The sequence below is a fragment of the Neovison vison genome, chromosome 13, assembly GCF_020171115.1.
Source record: "Neovison vison isolate M4711 chromosome 13, ASM_NN_V1, whole genome shotgun sequence".
NCBI classification, from domain to species: domain Eukaryota; kingdom Metazoa; phylum Chordata; class Mammalia; order Carnivora; family Mustelidae; genus Neogale; species Neogale vison.
The window spans coordinates 40,906,882-40,929,518 of NC_058103.1; the positions used below are offsets into that span (position 1 = coordinate 40,906,882).

At 39.2% G+C, this 22,637-nt stretch overlaps 1 protein-coding gene across 2 annotated transcripts in view; it reads right to left on the reverse strand.

Annotated features, from left to right (window-relative positions):
* DAAM1 (dishevelled associated activator of morphogenesis 1) overlaps positions 1–22,637 on the reverse strand; it is a 164,808-nt gene that overhangs the window by 115,492 nt on the left and 26,679 nt on the right. Inside the window, exon 1 of one of the 2 annotated variants that reach the window (XM_044231658.1) lies at positions 1,426–1,530. The exons of the other annotated variant lie outside the window; for it this stretch is intronic. The gene's annotated coding sequence lies outside the window, so the exon portion shown is untranslated. Of the gene's footprint in view, positions 1–1,425; positions 1,531–22,637 lie in introns of those variants that run through there. 2 annotated transcript variants of the gene reach the window in all.

The following is a 22,637-nucleotide window of genomic DNA, read 5'->3' on the forward strand; positions in this document are numbered from 1 at the left end:
ACCAAAATGTAAAGAATATACTTATATGAATATGCAAAGAAATTGTCTAGCCTGTGGTAAAATAAGAGCTACAAAATCCCATGAAGTAGCTCCTCCTAGAGAATCAAACAGACACTGGAAAAGGAAGGAAACTTGTTTGCATTTCAGTTCCTTCTATTCTAATGTTTTGGGGAAAAAAATATGGGCTTGGACTACTTTTTTTTTTTTTGCCTTATCAAATTGTTTCTGAAAGTTTAGAAAGTAACTAGCCCTTTTTAAAATTAAGTGACTTTCTGGGGCCCCTGGCTGGCTTGATTTCAGTGTCATGAGTTCAAGCCCCACACTGGGGGTAGAATTTACTTAATCAAAAAAAACTTTCTTTAATGGCTTTCACTTATCAGCTCTCTTCAATATACCAGCCACTCTCAACATGCTTTACATCCACTTATTATCTCAATTAATAAAAGAGATAAGCAGTGAATCCTTAAGTGTCTCACTCTGAGAACACAGTCCACGGTCAATGAATTTCTAGACTCTGACTGTAGTTGCTTTAATTTCTGCACTTTTCCACTTCACCACACCCACCCCTACAATTGTTAGTTCTCAAAATGAAAACAATCTGTTCGACCATAAAACACCAATAATGAACAATGACTTTTTTCCCTTTATACTTATAATAAATTTAGAATAGGAGGTGGGGGAAGAAAAGGAGAAGAAGCTACCAAACCATTTCCTAAAAACAATACTGTATATATCAATGCAATGACAACTCATCACCATAACAACAGAATACATAGCTGCTCGCTTTCACCAAAACAGTACAATTCAAAATCCCCTTAAACCCATGGTATTCTTTGCTACAGGAGTAAATACTGGTATCTTTAACTTCCAAGAACCCACTTTCTAGGTGGCAGCTCAAGCAGCATTACATAAAAGACTAGAAGCGTCTAATGATGGAACTTTTTGTTAGGTATTTATTAGGAAGTTTGACCCAGAAAAAATGAATTTGTTTAGTAATCTTAAAGCCCTGCTTCCTGAAGTCCAATTCTAAAGCTACTGAAATAGTAGTACAGTGTATCCTCTTACATTCATGGCTTCTGACCCAATCGTAAATAAGCAAGCAAATACAGTAATGGGGAGTATAAATTACAAAAGGGCACCAAATTGTAGCATGCAGCTGATCACAGAAGATGAAGGCAAACACTGGTAACTATTTTTTAAAGAAGGAAAGAAAATTAAAGTCAAAATAAGAGTGGTATAAAACTAAGAAAGACCTTAGAGTAACAAAGTCAAAAAAGGCTACGCATTTTAATAGAACATTCAATCTACAAGATGATGATTAGAAAAATTGCTTAATTTTTATTTATACATGATTTCTACATATATACCACCACCTTTCTCCTGTTCCCGCGTCTCTCCTTTTTTCATCCTAAAATCATCATTTACCTTACATACAGCACTTTCCATTCCATGAAAAAAATCAAATGGGGCAATCTCTTGTTGGTAGGTCTCCTTCCAATTCATCAGCAGTAGACAGACTTGCAAGAAACACTCTTGCTAACCCGGCTACTGGCTCTTTGTGGTTTCTCCTCTTTTCAACACCACCCACCTCACCGGGGAGTGACACGTAAAGGGAAAAGCCAGTCTCTTTGTGGAAGAGCTGGTTAACAACTGTACTTGCTCAGACTGGAAAAGCAACCAGGACATAAATGCCCACAGGTAATCAAACCTAAACACACACACACACACACACACACACACACACACACAAACACGCACACACACGCGCGCGCGCGCGCGCGCACACACACGCACGCATGTGGGCGGCAAACTGGTTTTTCCTCATAGGTACAACTCACAGGCAGCCAACAATCACTCCCTTCCCCCACATACATACACACAAATCCCAAGTTCACCATCCTGTGTGATAATTTACACATTTTTATTCATTCACTCACTCACTCACTCTCTCACTCATTCATTCATTTATTCATTCATGGGCCTAGTGTGTGCTCAGTCTTCTGTTTAGTTTCGGGATACAAAGATGAATGAAACAGATGTGGATCTTGCCCTATAGCACAGCTAGTTCACAGGCACACAAGCCTAAGGCTTCTTAAGTTATTTCAAGGTTCCAGACTCTGGCTCCGTGGGGAGACAGTGAGTAAATGGAGTAATCGATTTTTCACCTCATCTTTGATAGGGAAGAGCAGATTCTACTTGCTTTATATAACAATTCAGTTTGCCAGTAACTTCCATATTCCCTTGAATATAGCTGAGGAAAGGAAGTAGAAGGAAGCAAAGGATGATGTCTATTCTTAACAAACAGGGGACACGGAGTACCCTGCTAAGGTCTGGAACCTCAAACAAGACACTGGCCTTCCACCTCCATCCATGAGGGATTAATAGTTACAAATAACTAGAAAAGTGGACAAAATCCATGAAACAACTGTATTAAATTCTAGACAAAGGCAATGCAAGACAGTGATCCCTGAGGGAAGGAAATTCCAAGTGAGATAAGCTCTCCTATCACCCCAATTCACTAGGCAGTAGGGCAGGAAGAAGGAACTCAAGCCAAGCCAAGCTCAGGGGTGTTGCTAAGCTAAGGAGTCAAAGACAAAAAGTTCAGGGAGAATGAGGCAGCAACTCTGGAAATCTACGAAGGGGTCCCCGCAAGGCATTATCTGAGTACTGCTCTGCACCAGGACCTAGGGTTCACACCGGATTGGGAATAACTGGCATTCCCACCAGCCTGAGAAGAGCTAGTTTACATAAAACATCAGAAAGTGTCCCCAAAGAGTCCTAGACACAGGCTGCACTGGAAAGGACTTCAAAGCAGCTTCAAAAGGGTCTCACTGATCCCAAGTACCTTGACTATCTGTCAGAACAAAGGCCAACACTCTTTCAAGGGAGTCCTTTGCGCAGAGAGAAATTGATACCAGATAAAAATTTGGATCTATACAAAGTAATGAAGAATGCTGGAAATGGCCAACCTGTGGGTAAATATAAAACCAGACACTGCCGCAGAGTTTCCCTCGCCACTGACCTTCAGGATGTGTTTTTGTAGGAATCCCATGATGACCGTAACAAGGTCAGAAGGAAAGGATCCAAGTAGGTCCTAGTCTACCACTATCCCTCTAAACTTTGTCTCTTAGAGTCCCTTGGGCCTCTATTTCCTCTGAATAATGCCCTCCCTTGAAATTATATATTATACATTATATAATGACTAGGAAGGTGCTTTGGAACTTCTAGGGACTGAGCAAATATTTATCAAGTGGCTTCTATGCATATTTTAGGCTCTTTGTTTCTGGAGTTCAGTTTCCTCATCTGTAACATGAGAATAATAATAGTACCCAGTTCAGAGGGTTGTTGTTTGGATTAAATAAGTAAATCTATATAAAGTATATAGAATAGTATCTGGCCAGGGTAAGTTCTTATAGATATGATTATTATTACAATCCTCCCTTACAACTACTACTATTATTGCTGCTGCTGCAGTTAATTAATGCTACTACCGGGCATATGATGATGAAAAAGACCAATTGGGTTCTTGCTCTCAGAGTCCACATTTGAGCTATGCAATAAGGAAAACAAGGCTTTGGGGATAATTTGTTAAAATTTTGTCTGAGAAAAAAGTGGGATAGCTGGGAAAAAAATTCCTAGTCTGTAGGGGTCCCTAGAACTTACTTCCAGCTCTGTTCCTCAAGTAGCCTGGGACTCAATAGTTAAGTTATTCAGCCTGCTGGAGACTCAGTTAATCCTTACAGAGGCAAGTGAGAATCTTCAACAATGCCTTCCAGTTCTAACAGCTGATGAAGTGAACCAGAGGACTCATTTTAGAAGCATGTTGCTCCTGCCTTTGTTTGAGCAATCTAATCCTCATAGCATCAAATCCCCATATAGGAAACAACCCTGAGGAAGGGATTTTGTGATTTAAGAAAGCCATAAGAAATAAGCTCTGGATCTAGGATCAGTACAAAAGTCTGCACATAACTCCCAAACCTAGAACCAATGCCACCGATTTATCTCTCTAACAATGGGACTGAGTGCAACTGTCCTCTTGTTTCCACCTATTGCTGGTAAACCACCAGTTTAATTTTGAGAAGCTAAAATAATTCAAGTAACCAGGGAAGCTCTTTCTTTTGGTTCCGGTGTTTGAATTGGCTCCAATCAAACAGAATTCTCTTTCCTGTCTACATTTCTATAATTAAGAAGAAAAATGATAGTACAAGGTAGAAGTCCCTTACGCCTGAGAAAAAGAACTATGTTAATAGCTAGCTTCTTCGAAAGGTTGTTTATACCAGCATGCACCACAATTGGTAAGCTATCAATTACAAACACAAAAGCCCCCCCAAAATTAACTGATTCAAATTTTACAAAATTTGCTAATTTTAGCAAAGTCTCAAAAACCAGTATTCTCTTTTTTGATAAACATCATTCAAGATAAAGATTCCACTGGAGGAAACAGGAAGTGGTGGAACCCTGAGAGAATGAATCTATGGCTGATCTTCCAAAAATAGTGGTGAAAGGAACTTTCCTGAAGTTTTCCCTACATGTTGCAGAAGATGAGCCAAAGATTTTGCAGAACCTTATAAAGAGCCTGCATTAACTTTATTGGAGAGAACATGTCGCACAACATTAACTCGAGGAAAAAGATTTTTCTGACCGTTCATATAAAATGCTGTGTATCATTTCAGGCAATTCCCAGATCCCTTGCAGTTTACCCCAGTCATCAGCCCAGAAACTTTAAAGTAACAACAACCAAAATGCATTAAAGGAGTCTTTAAAGCATACTTGCTGGTGCCTATGCACACATGCATGGGTGAACACACACTCACAAATTTGAGAGCATGCTCTATCTGTCTTGGGATGCTTGATTGCTATCTTTAAATGGACACATTTCTTACCTAATTGTCTAGTCGCACACCTGTGCAGATGTCATTTCCTCCTCCATATGATTCTAAAGGGGTAATTAACTAAGAGATCTTGCCTCTCTATTGATAGAGGTGAGCACATGGCAATGCATAGCCAACTGAGGCACTCAATCCCCTGGGCAGGGACTGATCTAGAGATGGGCACCCAGAACAAAGAAAGCTAGAAGTCTTTATGTGCATTGATGCTGTAGATGAGAGAGTTGCTTTCTTTTTCCTGGAATCATGAGAAACAAAAATCATAAACACCTGGAATTTAGAACAGTTGCCTTTTCCACCATGTGTTGGGAACGCCTAAAAATGAAGCCAGCATAGACAAAAGCAGAACTCAGAAATGGGACAAGAGGAATGGGGAGATGAGGAGGTTTTAATGGCATCATCTAACTACTAGATCCAGTTAAGTCTCAAGTCAAACATCTCTAGACCTTCCAATGCATGTTTCAAATAAACTTTTTTCCCTTAGGCCAATTTAAGTGGGTTCTGTCCCTTAACATTACAACAAACAAACAAACAACCGTGATTCATGTTCCTCTTGACTAAATGCGATGGAAACTATCACTTACTGAATGCCTCCAAAGTGTCAGAGACCATGTGGAACTCAATACGCATCATTTTAGCTAATTTTTATCAGCAGATGTAAAATTTTACAATAAATAAAGTGACCCAAAAAATTCATATTACGAGGAGGTGTACGCAAGGATTTAAACCCTACCTGTCTCATTCCAAACCCATTTTCTTCCCACTAACCTCAAACCACAAACCCATATCTCTCAAGCTACAGCATTATTTCCCAAGAATTGACCTAATAATCAAGCTGACAGTCAAGCCATAAATCCAAACACAAACGTCTCATTTTAGAGAAAGCTCCAAAGACATCGCTGCTCACAGATCAATATGAATAATGTAACACCTCTTTTCTCAAATGATTCCTATTTTTGGAAACAAATTTTGCCAGACTGACTTTCCAGGAATCTTAAATGAGCCTATGGAGGACTTATTCTCTGAGGCTTGGAAATAATATAAGTTTTTGTGTGTATGGTGCCGAAAAGACAGACTACAAAATGTAAAAGTCATCATCACACCTAAGCAGGAAGCGTTCAGAAATAACCACTCCACCTCCCTTTCTCAAAGACAGGCCACAATCCAAAATTTTAGTCATTCATCTCTAACTTTGTTCCCAGGAGTAGAGTTTGTGAGAGACAGACTCAGTGGCAAGGAAAGGAATCTAACAAGAGTTGGGGAAAGCAAAAACAAGGCACAATTTTAGGAAAGTATCAAAAATCTGAAAATTCCAAAAAAATCCACTTAAAAAAAAAAGAATCTGAAAATTCCACCATTAGGCCTTGCAAAAGAATGTATCAGAGTTAAAGGTGTCAAACCTGTTGAGGGAGGTGAGAAAGAAGGGGGCAGAGAAACTGGAACAAGCAAAGGTGTGGTCAACAGAATTTAATGTTCCGCTGTAGGCATAAAATTCATTAGCTACATTTCTCTTTTTCCATCTAGGAAAAGAACTAGCATGGCAATAAGGAAACTGTGACTAACTAACAAGAAATTACCACCCCTTTTTTTGCAGGACCTGAGTATAACAGGTGGAATTGAGGCCCTGTTTGGGTAACAGCCAACTGTCCTAATTATAGGTTGGATTATTTATTTTATAGAACCACGAAAAAAATGGAAAGCTAAAACCATAGGATATCACCCTATTTCATAACAGGTAATAGTATATTCCCTTTGTAAGGTAATGTGGTTTTCTAAGTACCTGTGTAAGCCCGGTGCCATCTGATTTTCCCAATAACCTGAGAGGAAGAGAAGCACAGGCAACCAGATACTGTTTTCACTTCTATTTTCCAGATGAGAAACTATCATTGAGCACACAAGTGACCTCCACAAGGTCAAACCACTCCTAAGCAGCAGAGGAAGGACTTGAACTTGGGCCATCCTTTTTCCAGTATTCATAATTGCCAGCCGACCATCCCAGGATTATCAAAGAGTAGCCTTGGGCTCTTTTGTTGAAAGCTTCAGATGGAAGAAACATCCTTCAAGTTGTGTTTCAAAAAGATGATTATTATGGGTCATCAACGTATGTGGTTTTTAAGGGCAATACACTGTACTTCCAAGAGGTGTGTATAGTGGCAAAAACCATACAAATGTAGATAGCCCAGTTTTTTAACCCACTGAGCCACCCGGCGCCCAATAGCCCAGTGTTTTATTGGGTCAACTACACTTTACTGACTCTTCCATTCATCTAAACATTAATTAAGCAGCTATTTATCAGGGATTATATATAAGGAATATAAAATTGAACAAGCCAAACTCTGTACCTTTCAGAAATTAAACATTTAAGAGGGAGAGGCTGACTTGTAGATGTGCTCTGAGAACACAGAGCAAAGAGAAACTATATCCAAGACTATCCCCCACAGAATAGGAAACAAGAGAAATCACACTTGGTTCCAGGCATTAAGGAATTGACAATCTAACAGAAGAGACTCATGAAGACAGCAAAATACAGAGCAATAGATATAAATGCCACAAAAGAGATATTAAGTACTCTAAGTGCTCAGAGGACATAAAGGGCACTCTAATTAGGATGACCTCAGAAATTTTTTGAAAAAGATGGAATATGAATAGGCCTTTAGAAAACTGTTGTATCTTAGTGGAGCCTAAGGAAAAGACTACAAAAGCTCTGCTCCCTGTAGAGACACACCCTGACAAACTCCAGGTTCCATATGTGTCTATGACAACGATCTGCCAAGGACAATGGTGCTGCTCAAGTCCCTTGAACTTTCTCTCATTCACGAGGTCATAAAGACATCTCAGCAAACAAACAAACTGGATACAAGACATCCAAGACCGTCATCTCTCATCTTTCTAGGACTGAGCCATTATGTTAAGAACAGGAAATCATTTGTGCCTCTAGTATTTCTCTCTAAATAGCCTTTGGAGCCACTGATGGAAAGATTACAATGTAAAGAACAAATATCTTACTCTTCAAGATTGTCAATTATATCCTCACAAATCATGCTCACCAGAACATGTAGTTCTGAAGGAGACACAAGTTATGACACACACTAATTTGAAGAGAGAGAAGTTACAAATAAGACTCTGGGGTGGTTGTAAACAGATTCTTAATCACTGGAAACTCTCATCTAGCAAATTAATCTCAAAAACCCACACAAATGCGTTTAAAACAACTGGTAGTATAAAACAAAAAACAAAACAGAACAAAACAAAAACCTATACAAATGTTTTCAGTTTATTAACAATGCTGTTTTAAACATCTGTTGGATTTTATCAAGATTTTTACAATCTAATTCTAACTGCTTAGTAAAACAAGTCAACTTTTACTACTTTAACTCTTTGAGTCACAAAAGAAAAGGAGACACCCAGTTCCAGAAGCAAATAATGAGGCCATCATCTATGAATCTGTAATCCTTTAAATAACAGAAGAGCTAGTTCAGAGATTTTCCACTGATCGGCTAGTTCCTGCTCTGGGCAGCACGGTGGGAAGGGGAGAAGGTAGAGGACTAAGCTTCCTTGGCTCTTTTTTTTTTTTTTTTCTTTTATATATATATATTTTTTAATTTTTTTATTTTTTTATTTTTCCAATTTATTTATTTTCAGAAAAACATTATTCATTATTTTTTCACCACACCCAGTGCTCCATGCAAGCCGTGCCCTCTATAATACCCACCACCTGGTACCCCAACCTCCCACCCCCCCGCCACTTCAAACCCCCCAGACTGTTTTTCAGAGTCCATAGTATCTCATGGTTCACCTCCCCTTCCAATTTACCCAAATTCCCTACTCCTCTCTAACGCCCCTTGTCCTCCAAGCTATAGGAAAGTTCAGACATGGGTTAGTGTCTTACTAGAGACAAGAGCCTGTGTTGGTCCTGGTGCAAAAACATTCATAAATTCAAGTTTTCACATGTATGCCCAATGGCATTCAGGTATCCTTGACTTATTCTTCCTTCTAAAGAAAAGTATGTAAAGTTTGCCATAATTTCAGATCATTCCATTTCCTAAATTTGCTGCTTTAGGCTAAAATAAACCCTATTATTAGCCTAGGTTAGCTTGGAGAGGTCAAAATAAACTTTTTCAATTTTCAAATCTCTTAAATATTTCTCCTGGTATTTCCACTGCAATGCTTGATCAGTACTCAATTTTTCTGCTGCAACAGTGTTGAATATGTATTTCACCCTCTGTGGGATGTCTCTTTTGGAACGTTACTGTCACGCTACAAATAAGTTTCATTACATGCTCTCCTCTAGAAGAACAAGAACAGATTTCATATTCTCTTAGTTGTAAACCAAATGAACATACAGAGCCTCCAATTAAGACAGCTACTCTTCAAACCTCACTCTTTCACATATATTCTAGAATGTGTAGGTTAAAATGGATAGACTCTACATAAAAGGTGGGCAAACTACAGCCTAAAAGCCAAATATGGCACCCTACCTCTCACGAACAGTTTGTGTAAGTAAACTTTTACTGGGTCACAGCCACACCTAGGTTTACAGACTGATTGCCTGTACCTGCTTTCTGAGTAGTTGCCACAGATATATTTTGGTCCTGAAAACCTAAAATATTTACTATGCAGCACCTTATAAAAAAGTCTACTGACCTCTCGTCTATATTAAGTACACACACAAAAGTGTTTGGGGATGTTTTCAAAAACACTTATATTCAAAATAAATTCATTCATTCATTTAACAAATATATACACAGCATATATCAATTAATCTTTGGAAACTGTTCTAGGGGATGGAGACCCATTAATGAACTGGAAAGATGAAGGCCCCCATCTTCATGAAGGTCTTATCTTAGAGAAGACAGACAAACAAGACAAAACTGTAATTCCAGATAGATAAAACAGGGTATTTGGAGAGAGCAGACAAGGACTCTGAAGGGGAAGTAATTCTTCAGGAGATGCAAAATCATGAGGATGACAGCTCAGGAGATGTCACTGGAATGGACATTTGAATGATGAAAAGCCAGACATACAAAGATCTAAAAGATTACCCAGGCACAAGGAATACCAAAGGCTCAAGGGAAAGAAATGCTAGGCCGGTTCAAGAAACAAAAAGGTGACTAAAGTACCTGAAACACAGTGGACAAGAGAAAGAAGCACAAGGTAGTAAGGTCAAGGGGTCAGCAAGGGCCAGACCATGTGTGATGAGTAATAAGCAAAATCATGATTCTACTAAACTTCCATCTCCAGTTCTTTAGCTATTAAAAAACACTACTAAATTTTAAAAAATCTAATCATAGTATAAGGATTGCTTTGGCGGCTTCATTTTGCCACAGCTTCTTCCTTTTGAGCTGCTGAAAATTACCTGAAGCTCAAATGCCTAGGAGCCCAAGAAAGAACACTTTGTTAAGAGACAGTTTCTGCTAAGAAGTAATTACCCTCTTCTCCCTGCACAACCCCCCTCCCAAAAAAGACTGACTACTCCACTCATTGGAAAGACATAAAGTGACCATTTCAAATGAGATTTTTTTTAAGAAAGAGAATTTCCCACTATTAAGCATAATTAAGCCTATTTTCCTAAGTCTGCCGAGGCTGTTCATTCAATGACATATGGTCTGTCTCCTCGCCACCTCCAAGAACCAACTGTGTGCATGTCCACCAGAATTCTTTTGAAGGAGTTGGCTAGTTTGGACAAAGTGTAATATCCCTTGAAAGCCAGGAAAGATACATCATATTGCTTGATTTGCCATCTAGAGTAAACGGAGGACTGTTTCACTGCAGAAAATTTCAACATGTTGCTGAATGGCCACCAAATCCATCTCCTTTGTTAATGCCCTTTCTTCTTCAATTTTTTTAGGGGATTCATGAATCTGAAAAGACAATTTTCCATTTTTAGATCCAAAAATAAAAGAAGTCAAGGGCATTCAGAAGAAAGGCCAAGATACAGGTGCTCTGATAAAACCATGACTCTTAGTCAACAACGACCTTTAGGAGAATGAGTAGTTACAAGATATTCTGGAGGTATGACAACCAACTGTCCTTCACTAAGACGTGACAATGCGCAGATCTGCAGGCCAAGGCCCGCTCATCAGTGAACACTGTGTGAGGACAGATAGGGTATGGACGTTTATAAGCAGACTTGAACTGCTAGAGAAGATCAGTGTTGAAAAATATGTTGAAGGATGAACCTTCAAGCAACAGCAAAGCCAGAGAAAAGCCAGCACACAACTTCCCAAAAGAATCAGTTTCCTCCCCGGTAAAGCAGGGATAAAATAGTAGTAACCTTCAGGCTGATGGACACTTTACTAGGTGCTCAATAAATCATATACTAATCAAATGCACCAATCACTTTACATGCTTTACTTTACTGAATCCTCTTAAACTCAGACATAGGTCCTATTTTGCCATACTTAACAACTGATTAGAAACAAATGCCCACAGCAATTATATAATTTGCCCCAAAATACTCATTTAGTAAAAAGCAGCACTTAGATCCAAAACTGGCTGGCTCCAAAGTCTATATGCAACAGAAGCTGCATATCGGTGGTCCACCAACACATTGTCTTAGACCTATTCAGTGCTGACTAATAATATAGTAGCAGCTAATGTTTGTTAAGCACTTACTATATGCCAGACACTGAGTTCTTCTAATGAACTATCTCATCAAGTCCTATGATGTGCTTTTTATAATTGGCCCTGTTTTACAGCGAGGCTCTAAGATTCAAAGATTAAGTATATTGCTCAAGGTCACATAGTGGATAAATGGTACAACTGAGATTTGAACTCTGGCCATCTGGTTCCAAAACCAAACTCTTAACCACTAGACCGAACAGTCTCTTTAAAAAATAATGTCTTAAAATGTAGTTTTATTAATTGCCTAGTAGTTGGACATCTTATTAACACAGGACTTTCATTCCCAAGCAATGACAATTTGATGCACAGTCTGCCATTGTCCCAGCACTGCCTACTCTTTTTCTAACACCAAGGCTAGGAGTCAACTGCCATTTTTCATCATTATTGTTTGCTCTCTCCTTTTTTTCTCTTTTCCTCATAGAAAAATTAGGAGGAAGGTCAATAATTCTTGGGCTTGCACTTCCACCAAAATTGGGAAATAGAAGATAGTGAGCCACATGTCCCAAGAAAAATGGGAGATAAATGGAAATGAATATTCTTGTGTGTTTAATATGCAAAATGAATGACTGCTTTCCTTCCCATGCTAGGTCATATTACCTACCTGATTGGAACATTTAAATTTGATCTGTCTTAACCTCAACATCATTATAAACAGCAAAAGACATGCTGACAGCAAGTATACAGCTGTTTAAGAGAAAATACTTTTAATTCTGTCAACAGGATGATGGAAGGAGTCCCACATATCATAGAATAATGTTGCTTAAATTCACATGACTTGGAGTCTCTGGTCAATTTAATATCTGTTGTGTTTTGTGAATGTGTATTTGCTTGAATAGAAAGAAACGCAGGCCCAGGAAGAGGCTCCATGTTACCCCATGGAACACTACTACCTCCTTGGGTAAGGAACCCTTATTTGAAAAAAAAGTCCTCTCAACCCCATGTCATCATCTTTGTCGCCACCACCACCACCGTGCTTGCTTTTGCTTCCAGTCATACCAGTTACTGTACTGCCCGAGTCAGACTTCCAATTGACAAAGGCTACCTAAGTCTAGTTCCACTATGGCCCCACTGGGGACCTGTTTGTAAGGAAGCGGTAAAAGGCCCATCCAGATACCTGCTTTTTCACAGAGAAATAATGGATTTGTCATGTGGTTTGCCTCATCTACATCTCAGCTGAAACTCCATTTGCAAGGGAAAGAGAGTTAATGATGGGCCTTAAATTTCTAAATTACTAAGGCTTTTATACCAGTAAGCTGACAGCACTTAATTTATCCCACTGCTGTTCCATTATCTCATATATTCTACTATTAAAATGGGGGTTGGGGACAGAAACTTATTTGGCATTCATTTCAACCTAGTGAACTATTTATAGGCAGGAAAATAGTCATGTCCACCCCTCAGGATGGAAACGACCATCCAGAGCCATGGCTTTGCTTAAGGGTCTCTGAGGATTTTCTAAGAACAGAAGCTGACCCACATGGTGGCGTTAAGCCTCCTTCCTTTGAGTTTTAACCAAGAAGTTTAATCAAGCAGCTTTTATGCAAACTTACTCTTACCAACTTTCTAGAACCTATGACTATTACTGTTGACCCATTAAAAGGTTAAAAAAAAAAGTGAAATCTTTCTATTTTATTTACTTCAAATTGAGAACAGAATGAATATACAAAGAGCCAGGAGTGGTCACAAGTAAACATGGGTCTTCCTTTTCAACTTATTTGCATGTTTTGTATTCTTGGTTTAACCTCCCTTTGGAGCCATGGAAAGTGAGTTTCAAAATCAAATTCACAAAAATCAAACCTACAACTCACCAAAATCGAAAGCTAAATGATACACTGGTGTCAGGAAGATTTCTTCCAAATATAATGGAAAACAAACTACAGAAAGCATCCTCTATTCAGTGAGAACCAAGAGTGCCATTACTAAACATGCTAAATCAGTGACTGCCACAGCTGACGTGTCAAGCTGACGTGTCAAGTGACAAAATGGCATAAACCAAAGAAATACCCTGGGAGGAATTTTTCACATCAGTCCACTAATAAATGCTTCTTAGTTTCAATACTTGCTGGCTCATCACAGCTACAATACTCATAATCCAACCTTCATTTTTTAAAAAATCTTACTAGATGACTCCTCTAACATTTTCTAAATATAACAGAACTTTTAAAAAAATCAATAAAAAATTAAGGTGTTTTAGAATTCAGAGGAGAAAAGTGGAGAGTATTCATTCTACCAACGCACTGCCATCTGTAATGAGAAGAAATAAATCACTTAAAACCAGAGTGGAGTCTAAAACAAAGTGACCTTTTGATCTACAACACTTAGGGGAAGGACAGTGGGAAAAGGCAGGCAAGGAAGACAGGATTTATTCAGATTGCCAAATGACATGTGTACTCAGTGTGCTGGCCTCCAGGTGGTTCTGGAGTAAAGACAAGAGTAAGGAAAAGCCATCAAGCACAGCGCACATAAATATGACCCTGACCCTAGGGGGAAAAAATCTGAGTAATGAAGCCCAAATATAGGAGCACAATCTAAAAATAACCCTTCTGCTTTTACAGAGGTATTTTCCTGTTAGTGTTCATTTGAAATGTGTGGGAAGACAAAACAGTTTGAATTAAGTGAATTTCCAGATATTATCAAGTCAAGTGAGGCTCTAAACCATATTCGACCAGTAGTAAAAAATCAATTTCTCCTTCCTTTAGTTTTCTCGGGGGCAGGGGAACACAAAGGAAAATAATGGGCAAGAATGTCATTTCTAAATTCTATGAGAAGCTGATACTATCCTTAGGTAAAACATCTTAATATCTAACGTATATCATAGGAAACATTAAATCCTTGGAATTGTGTGAGAACCACTGTAATTATTTTTTTTTCCATAAAGAAAAATGAATAAAAGACGACAGAATGTTAACACTGTGGTTACATTTTCCTGTCATGTCACAAATTTAAAAGATTTTAGTATCACTGCCTAGGGTATTTCCCCCCCCGCCCTTAAAATTAATCAAACAAACAAAAAAAAAGTGATGTTAAAAAAAACAAAACACACAACTTACAGGTTGACATATATAATTCCAGCACTTCTTCAAAAAATATTTAAAGGGTATCTACTAGTAAGCAGATTCTATGCTCCACACTGCATCAAGCTGAGTCAATCTTTCCCCAAAGGAAGGTAGAAAAAGACAGTCTTACTTCTTTTTGCCACACTACTTAGAATTATAGAACTACACTGGTAGTGCAAAAATTAAAGAAATGGATTACCAAAGGATCCCTTTTCACTATAAGAGCGGATTAGGCATAAGAGTATGCTCCTTTGGTCACATGGGAACAATAGTCCCACCTTGATTATTTCAGTACAAAGCAAAGATAGAGCTTGGTGGTAATGACTGGGCCTAAGAAGTCACCAAGTATACGGTGACAGCCTGCCTTTGGAGCTATAAGTACCACTCATTGAATAGTCCTGGGCATGCATATGGGTGCCCAGCAGTGATGGTAGGACAGAAAACAAGAACCCATCCCTGCCCTCAAGAAGAGTCAAGTTTTAGTGTAGGAACTTATAGGGCAAACAATTTCTCCTAATCATGTTCAGGAGCACCAGATCTGGTTTGGGACACCATGGAAATCTACATAAGGATGTGGTTACAGATAACCTGTCCCAAAAATCCAGGCCCACATCTGAACCCTCCCCCTCTTTTTGAACATGAACACTTACAGGAATGTACAGAGCTGTGACAAATTAAACTTGCAAATCACACTTCTGATACCTAACCATCCCCAACAAGTCCTTTAGGATCTTCACACAAACGTAGTTCTCATAATCTCATGGCCAGTTGTCTCAGCTAAACAATGTAAGAAAAGAAGAAGGTGACCTACATAGGTAGTCTATAATGGAATGAGAGTTGGAGACTTGCCCCTCTTTCACTGAAAGCACATTTTCAGGAGTGTGGGACAGAAGGAAGGAAATGAAAGGTACACCACACCTTTCCTGCTCATGCGTGAACCCATTTCTGTATGGTGGTTCACTTTCTAAAGTACCCACTGTATTTGCAATAGAGTCTGTATAAAGAATCAGAAGCTAAAATTAGAACATAAGAGAATTATTTTAAAGGCATACCATGTATTAATTAAACCATGGAGAACTGAGTATTTTGACTCAAGAGTTGTTAGTTGTTTAACTGGAAACAGCGGACCTATGCTGAACACTTTTTATGTAAATATAGAAGTGAGAGAAGAATCAGACAGAAACCTGACCGGAGACCATGACTTTGTGTAACTCTGGGGCACCACTCATGCTGTACTTTCTGTTAATGGAGCTGGGCAGCACCACCCACACGGTGACACACGGTGCCCCTGAAAATGATCCGGGTCACTATGGCTATTGAGTACCAAGGCCCACTCCTAGATTCTAGGGGAAGGGCCCCATATTGTATTTTTAGGACAATGCCTCCCAATCTAATGACGGTATTTCCTTCTTTGATCTCTCTCAACTTCTATTTCTCTTGTTAGCAAAAGCGGGATTTAACCGAAGCTGGCAGATACATGGTTAAAATCATGTTAAGTGCCCCCCCACCATTTCAGAGAACTGAGAATCCTGTTGAAATCTAGTCTTGTTTTTTCCTGCCTAGCATATGGATTTTATAGGGAATCACCTACCCCTATTCCTTGCATGCTTGGGGTCACACTCCCTACCCCTCCAACCATGCCAAAAATGTGCCAATGCTGAACAAAGACCTGGGAGGCAAGCAGACTTTCTCCTTGGAATTCTAAATCTCTAGAAGTACCAGTGCTCTCCAGCTTTCTTATAGGTACAAGGCCCACCTCATATTCTTCAGGCAACTTTTTTTTTCCTTTTTTGTTTAAATTTAGTTTCTCTTGCTTATAATCAAAATAATTCTGATGCATCAGCTAAAAGAAAAAGAATAAGGAAGTAGCACCATCGGTCCTACTTGGTGGCTTCTCTATGAAGCTGGCCCACAACAGGCTCAAACCAAGATGTCTGCCCACCAAACACCGCACTCTCCTGCACACCATGATGAATCCAGAATCCTAAAGCCACTGCATTTAGTCTTAGGGGTCCTCACTGGTAATGAAAGAAATGAGGCTAAGCAAATCTGTGGAATAAGGTGGAGAGGGGAAACAATGAATGGCAAAGAATGAGACAGCCAAATCCTATACTGTATTAGAGGAAAAACGGTTTCATCAGTGTTGCTTCATTAACTATATTCGATTTTTTACTTCATCATAAAAGTATTAATTATCATTAATAGACTCACAGTAAGTATAATTGGAAACAATGAGTGTGCTTAACAAAGAAACAATGTAATAAACCAGATCACTGTTCAAAACTAGGCAAACATCTTTAAGATAGAATACTCAATTTTAGCACCTTAAATGTTAACAAAAATGAAAAACAAATTAAAAAAAAAACAACACCACACTGAGCACATTTGCTCTAGAGTTAATCAATCAGCCTATTACAGGTTAAGTACTATAGATTAAATAATTATAGATTAAGTACAGGTAGTACATATACTGCCCTTGCCTTTCAGGAGCTTAAAATTTAGTTAAGTTCTATGATGTCCAGAGAACAGAGCTATCGATTCCCTGACTTCCATGGATCTCTCCCCCAGATCATTCTATCTCCTGCCAAAAGCTTCCGGTAAAACAAAATCACAGAAGGAGAGGCCTTGAAATGTGGATCAAATGCTTAAAATCAAGAACTAAATCCAAGACAATACTTTACAATGTGGCTCAAAGATGAGTAATATAGATGTCATTCCGGAAAATGTGTGTTTTCAAAAAGCAGTTACATCCATAGCAGGAATCACACTTGGGTCCAAAGACAATCTATGGCTAGCACCCAGCCAAGGTAAATGTATGCATTTGGAGCAAGGTATTAAATCACAGTTAAAAATTAATAAAAGCATGGCTAGATATAGTACAACAGTCCCTGAGGCAGAGGAGCGGACACCTAAGGAATACTAGAGAAGCAGGACCCTGAGAACAAGAAGCCAGAGTAAGCACTCAATGAATCAGAACACATGAGAGCCAAGTTCATGTTCGAACTAAACATTATGTGTTTATATGTTCATGAACATATGAAAACAATTGACACTAATTTTTTACTAGACCTAAAATCCAGCTCTGAAAGGCAGAAATTCCAATTTTCTAGACTTTATCCCAGGTTTTACTCTTGGAGGACAGAGAATTTCATCATAGTTTACATATAAATTTACCATGGGCTTAAAAGAAAAAGGCACTACCAATTCTAAGCAGGCGTAAAACATAATAAAAGAATAAAGAAAATGAGTGATTGTTCATGAAAGAGAGAATATAAAAGCTGCTTCTTGAAGTGCTGAACAAGAATAAAAAGTCCTCTTGCCTGTCCCAGAAGACAGCAGAGAACAAGAACCAGAATAATCACATCACAGCATGGCAATGATTTCCCAAGGCAGTTACGCCAACAACTGGCTAATTGCTACGGAGTTTTTTCCAGCCCCCAGGAAAATACCATTTATTAAAAAAAAATTTCATACAACCTCACCTACAAGGTTTCTGAAGATAGACTTTGACGGTGTTGGAGAGAGGGTGGGTCCTGGCGAGAGAGAGTGTTAAATTCCTCTTCAGTATCACACCCTAATCACCTAAGAGGAATTTAGATATAATTTTTTTTAAAGATTTTTATTTATTTATCACAGAGAGAGAGGGGGAGAGAGCGAGCACAGGCAGACAGAATGGCAGGCAGAGGCAGAGGGAGAAGCAGGCTCCCCGCTGAGCAAGGAGCCCGATGTGGGACTCGATCCCAGGACGCTGGGATCATGACCTGAGCCGAAGGCAGCTGCTTAACCAACTGAGCCACCCAGGTGTCCCTAGATATAATTTTGATTAAATTTAACCAAATGCCCACATTAGAAAGAACACAATTATATATTCTTAAGCCACTGAGAATTATTCAAGGTATTGAAGTCAAAGAAAGAATGCTTACATAGGCTAGGAAAGGTCTTTCAGTTAATTGCCACTCCTCTGTCCATTTACCGGAACCTTCCTGGAGAGCTAACACATTGTGTGCCTATGTTCTATGGCAGGTATGTACTCAGTCCTTGGATGTCAGTTACACAAAAGCACCAACTTAACAGTCACTTGTGGTAGGGTGAGGGAGTAGAAGACTTGTGCCTAATTCTTCTGTTCATAAATTTATAACGTGTGGATACAAATTTCAAGGTAGGTAAATAGAGTTAACAAATATCCAGTCTTAAAAGTAACTCCAAATAACTAAAAGTCAATAGACATAAATTTAAACCAAAATGAAACCTAACCTCCCAAAAGTCAAGTAAAATTTTACTTTACCCTCATCTCACTCCTTGATGATGGAATTAGAGGTATCAGGTTTTTTGTTTGTTTGTTTGTTTGAAGGATGTTATTTTAATTAATTAATTAATTAAAGATGTTATTTTTAAGTAATCTCTATACTGAATGTGGGGCTCAAACTTACAACCCAGAAATCAAGGGTCCCATGCTCTACACACTGAGCCAGCCAGGAGCCTCTAGAAGTACCAGTTCTAATGGAAGGGATGTAGATAGTAATTATTTATACGGTTTCAGAATGTCTAACATGCATTGGAATATGAGCGATTCTGATTACTGGACAATTCATAGCCCTTTGGAAACTGAACCATAGCAACGAAACACTGCCCAGAAACAACTGAAGCATGAATGACACATCCTGTTACCCCTCACATTTAGGCTAGGAATAGACAGCAGCAATTTACCAGCACTTAAATTCACCTAAGCAAAGCTTTCTCTTTGCTGTGGTTAATGTCCTGCTTGGACTTTATGGGAGAGAGAAAAGTTGAGAATCACCCTAGTTCGTGCTGACACGCTCTATCTCTGCACAGTCCAGGAGAATAGCCACCAGCCATATGTAGCTAACAAAGGTCTGAAATGTGGCTAGTAAGAATGACAGACTTTTTAATTTTAACTAATTATAATTTAAATGCCCCAGACGACTAGTTGCTACCATTTTGGACTGTGTAGGACATGTTTTATTTAGAAGAATCAAATGTCAGACTTCTCGTAATGTCAGTCACAAACCGCACTGATATACTCAGAAGCCCATTAAAGGTGAAAATCCCACAAAGAGACGAGAGGATGATTTTCCTTTATCAAATAATACTGGCCTTATATTGAAGAAACTGTAATGTAGGTAAATCCACTCCAGTACTCAAGTTGAAGGTAGCTGTATGAAGTGTTACGGTGACTGATGCCTCAGAAATCAGTTAACACTCACAGGAAGCGAGGCCTGAGACCTGGCAGGTCAGACAGGCTGCCTCTTTGAGTTCACCGTGGCCAGTGACAAAAAAGGCACAGGTACAGATTAAGCCCCACCCACAGGAGAACCAGCCTTTTTCAGACAGTTCTCTTTCTCCCAAAACCAGGTCAAACATAATGTCAGATGAACAAAGGTCTGCTCAAAAAATGTTTAAACTGCAGGAAACTCCAATTTGGGGGGAGTATGGGAAGGCATTATGAACTCTCAATCCAGTCAAAGCATGGCTGGACCATAATAAGTCAAAAGAAATGTATGTTTATATATTTATGTATACATGTGTATATATGTATGTGTATATATTTATGTATGTGTATGTATATATTTAGAATTAAACTCTTTGCAGTTCCAATAAAGTAATTAAGCCAAATACACAGATTATTACAGAAATTACATAGAGGCATAGCTAACAAAAAACACATCAACTGCTACTCTCAAGTTTACCAATAAATACTTCATGGCGATGTGATATGGACCCTTGAAATAGTTGTACTTAAACTCTTTTTTTGAGGGGGCCTAATCTAGGACATACAGGCGTAATAAAATGCACAGGCAATCTGCAAGGATGTAATACATAGGCAGCTGTCCAAAATCACCCACTCACACACACTTCACTTTAATGAAAGCAAGATACTGACTTGATAGAGCTAACACAGGACCTGAATGTATGTGCATGAGATGGGCAGTTCTTAATGGAGAGCAGATAGGAACATGAGGTCCTGTCCTGATTTGAGCAGGTCATTTCAGGGAGGGATTCTGGCAAGTCGCAGGAGGTATGACTAGACAATGCTCAGAGGAGCAGACCAGCTAAAACAGGGTTGGTGAAGCCCCAGGGACCAACACTTGCCTTCCAGACCCTCCCTGTGTCACAAGACGAGTGAAAGAGGCTCACGCTGGGTGTAGGAATGAAAATCTAGAGGCAATCTATGTTCGCAAACGTCATTCATAAAGTTCTATCTTGCGAGAATAAAAATGAGGGAATGCAAAAAGAGCAGTCATCAGAAGCAGGCCTTCTCCACTACAGTAATCGGACTTCTCACTGCCAACACATAACCCAAAGTAACCGAGAGTGGCCAGAAGGTAGTGGGAGTTAGAGCTATGTACCAGGACGAAGAAATGACAATTCATTTCTCCATTTCTCATTGCTCCCTTCCCTGCCTACTCCCCAGGTCCCACACAGAGCAAAGGATCTGGGATCTTGCCTTTGGCTGGTGTCCTGGGCCACTTCCAGGATCTCTGAACTTGCCTGTTCAAGGCCATGGTGGACTATGAACATGGTACACACAACCACTGCCGCGTGCAGGCCTGTAATAAGCCTGAGGTGCTGCGGCCTGCAGAAACCATGGTCTAGGCCAGGACTGCCAGCGGCCCTGAGCCAGCTGACCAGCATCCAGTCACCGTCTCTTTTCCAAACACCGACTGAACAAACCCTGATTCAGCTCTTATGTTACGCTCCGGTGGAGAGCAGCACGGAGGAAGCACCAAGAGAGTGATTGGAGAGAAACTATTCTGGGCATAAACCAAGTACATGTTCCCGTGGAATTGTTAATAACTCAGGGGTCTTTTATGTTTGTTTGAACCCTCCATGTCTAGCTGAGGAAAAGACATATTTCTTTTTTCTCCTTAGGGAGAATAAAAGCAGGAAAGTAAAATTCCTGGTAATGTCATATCCAGTCAAACAGGAAGGTTTGTAGGCTCAGGGCTGAAAGGTTTCCAGAACTACACTGAGCCAATCTGAAAATAATTTATTTCATTTTCATTTGTTTCATTTCCTCCAAAATTATCACTCATCTCCCTGATCCCATACCCACCAAGACAAGAGGAAGCATTCTGCAAACACAACAAAAATATGGTATTTAAGAAACACCTGAGATGTAAAGAAATTGGAACCCTCATTCATTGCTGATGGAAATATAAAACGATAAAACGGTACAGCCACTTCAGAAAACAATTTGGCAGTTCCTCAAATGTTAAACATAGAGTCTCCATATGACCCAGCAATTCTATACTTAGATATTTACCCAAGAAAACTGAAAACATATGTTCACAAAAAAACTTGTACACAATAGTGATAGCAGCGTTCTTCATAATAACAAAACAATGGAAATGACCAAAATCTCCACAAATAAACAAAATGTGGTATATCCATAAAATGAAATATTATTTGGCAACAAAACAAAGAACTGATACATGCTATGACACAGATGAACTTTTGAAAACATTATTCTAAGTGAAAGAAGCCCATCACAGAAGGCCGCATATTGTATGACTCCATTTACATTAAATGCCCGGAACAGGCCAATCCACACATAGAAAGCAGATTTGTGGCTGCCTGGGATGGAGATGAGGATGAGACTGAACATGGGGGACAAGAACGATGACAGCAGTCATGGATGACTTGCTAATGCCTATGAAGTTCCTTTCTGGAGACCTGAATATGTTCTAGGATTAGAGGGGCCTCGTTGGCTCAGTCAGAAAAGCATGCAACTCTTGATCTTAGAGTCGTGAGTTAGAGCCCCACGTTGGGTGTTGAAATTACTTAAGGAAACACAAAACTTTTTGAAACAATTGACAAGATGGGCGCATTCAGGGTGGTATGGCCATAGACTTTAAACAACTGAAAAGAAAGAAAATGTTCAAGGATTAGATGGTGGGGATGGTTGCACAATTCCGAATAAGCCCATGAACAGGGAGAAAAACAGATTTACTCTAAAACACATGACTTATATTTGTGAAATATATCTTATCAATAAAGGAAAGGAGGAAGGGAGGAAGCAAGGATGGAAATCAAGAAGCAAACAAAGTCA